The 2,860-nt window shown below is 38.6% G+C and overlaps 1 long non-coding RNA gene across 1 annotated transcript; it reads right to left on the bottom strand.

The window, feature by feature from the left end:
* Positions 1–657: 657 nt before the first annotated feature.
* LOC110939031 lies at positions 658–2,424 on the bottom strand. The gene is made up of 4 exons (XR_004892718.1): positions 2,002–2,424; positions 1,808–1,847; positions 940–1,038; positions 658–786 (listed from the first exon to the last, which is right to left on the bottom strand). It is a non-coding gene; the product is annotated as an uncharacterized LOC110939031 (long non-coding RNA).
* Positions 2,425–2,860: the final 436 nt, after the last annotated feature.

Below are 2,860 nucleotides of genomic sequence, written 5' to 3' on the forward strand. Positions count from 1 at the left end.
AACTTGTGAAATACAAACCAATCTTTCTTAATTTAGACATGGAACCTCTTGAGGGTCTTTCCATTCCAATGTCTTGGAAGCTTTTTACCTTCTGAGTCGGCTAGCTTATAAGATCCACCCTTATGTGCTTCAAGGATGGTATATGGGCCTTCCCATTTTGGGCCGAGCTTTCCTTGGTTTTCTTTTTTACTAGCCTCATTGTTTCTAAGCACAAGGTCTCCTGGCTTGAAACGTTCATTCTTGACTCTTTTGTTGTAGTAAACTTCCATCCGTTGTTTGTACTTGGCCTCTTGAATTGCAGCTTGGTCTCGTGCTTCCTCTAGGAGTTGTAAGTTCAACATGGTCTCTTTTTGGCTTGCTTCGGGATCCATGTTGACTGTTCTTTGTGTCCAATTTTGTTTCAAGAATACTTTCAATTCTCAATAATACCCAAAATGCCCCTGCAACAAATTTGCAATCTATAATCGACTTTGACACATAAAAAATGTGACCCATAATTGAAATTTGACCCATAAAGTCCCATAAAAAATGTCATGTTCTGACCCGTTATCCTTCCCAACCGGGTCAAACGGATTAGGTGTTGTCCGGTGTGGATTTTATCTAAATTATTTTTATTCGAAGAATTAAGAGAAAATCAAGGGGATTTAACTTTATATGATTATAGAAAGGTGGACACTAAACACAAAGAAAAGTCAAATGCGTTAGTTATTACCTTTCAACAGTCTATTTGCGGATCTTATCGACTGAGGATTCTGACAATGATCTGGTCGGTAGCAACAAACGGTACTAAACGATAAAGGTCAAAACAAATCAAAGTGTTAAAGATACAGTCTTCTTCAGCCGATCAATCGACTTGATCAAGATCATAATACAAAAATTCTTCACACAACATTCAATCGACTAATAAAAAAAGTTACATGGCAACAAAAAAGGAAATACCTATAATACCCCCTTGGTACGGTAGCACAAAGTTGTAGTTTAGCGTATATATCACATGTGGAGAAAAGATTACATGTGCAAGGACAACTATAAAAAAACCTATCGCATAAAGCACAATTATGTCGTAAATCACGGGTGGAGAAAAGATTACATGTGTAGCAAAGGTAAAAACGATGACATTAATTCACTTGAAAGTAACACGGCAATAAACCTAAGACTAAAAGATAAAATAGTAAAATTAGGAAAAAGGGCTCTGCAGACCTTGAACTTGGAACAGTTCATTTGGTGAGAACAGAGGTTATGACACGCTCTAAACGGCATTAGTTCTAGTGATTGAACAACCTACTAAAAATAGAACTTTATTTAACTTTACTTTTACCTAAGTAACAATATTCTATCTACTAAAAAATACACGATGATATAGCTTGTATGTGCATGAGCGCATCTTAACATAAGCACCAACCCTACAGCAGAGATATTCGACTTGCACTCAAACTCATCTTCTGAACTTACACATACTAACACTTGCACTTTCTGACGATCTTTCCGAGCTTCATATTCTCTAAATGTCAATTCCTAACATGTCTTAAACATGTGGTTTCGTCTGGAGCCCTATTGAACCCTCATTAACTACAAATTGTAAGGGCTCGGTTGGCCGTTGAAGATCTGTGTTTTTCCTATGATGGCACATAGTGGTTTCAGGATTTTAGTTGGATCTTCATAGCCTTCTTGGATGGCTATTTTGAAGCAACTTTTTTCAGCATCGTGTCATAGTGGGGAATGGTGCATATTATTGTATGGTGTCATGTGATGGTGCCATATATGACTATATATGTTCAAATCTCAGAAAAGTAATATACTAATATACCTGGTATCTTCCAATTGAATCTTCAAAAGCCTCTCTTTGACTGTTACAAAACAGAAGAAATCTAGATGAAATTATACTCGTGTAGGTTAAACTCCCACATGGCCACATATCAAACTAAAATCACAAAAATCAAAATATGTAGATGAAACTGAACACAAAAATGCCTCGATTTGAAAAGAAATTTAACAAATAACCTTCGAATCAAGTCAAGGAAGGGAGAAAAAACACGCAATTTGGAGAATCACCCCCTCTTCTGCTTACGAAAGTCATCATTTTGATACGAACAAAACCCTAATTCGATTTTAACTAAAATATACAAACAAAACCCCCATCTTATGTGATCGGTTGGATTTGCTGGTGGAAGTTGCCGACGCCTTTCAGGTTGATGTAGTCGCCGATTTCTCACCACTACAGAAGACCATCCTCGACCATTGTGGTGGTGAAGCTGTAAAGGGTGCGGGCGGTTCGTGGCAGTGGTGGACCTGTTCAGCGTTCATCGTTCATGTGGTGATGTGGAGAAAAATTGGATGAACCGATGAAACGATTTGATTAGGGTTACGAATGGATGGCAGTATATAAGACAAAAACGGAGGAATTGTTGGTGGCAAAAGCCACCGGCTTTGTGTTTTAAGATAGTACTAGTAATATGACCCACGGGCGATGCGCCACGGGCCCGTTGTAAAATCAAATTGATTAGTTCAAGCATTATGTTATGCGTTAACTCCTACTTCAGCTGGAATCACGGCTTCAGATCCGAATACCAAGCAGTAAGGTGTTCTTTTGTGGCTTGTTTTTTCGGTTGTTCTTATGGCCCATAGAACACTTGGCAACTCTTCAAGCCAGTTACTTTCATACCTTCCCAATCTGGCTTTGATTCCTTCAACTATGCTTCGATTCATCCTTTCAACCTGACTGTTTGACTGCGGATTTGCCACTGAGCTGAAAACCTGAGCGATTCTGAATTCTTTGCACCAAACGCTGAAAGGCTTATCGACAAATTGCTTTCCATTGTCGGTGACAAGCACTCCCGGTAATCCATAACGACAGATGATG

This window comes from Helianthus annuus, chromosome 5 (assembly GCF_002127325.2).
Source record: "Helianthus annuus cultivar XRQ/B chromosome 5, HanXRQr2.0-SUNRISE, whole genome shotgun sequence".
NCBI lineage: Eukaryota > Viridiplantae > Streptophyta > Magnoliopsida > Asterales > Asteraceae > Helianthus > Helianthus annuus.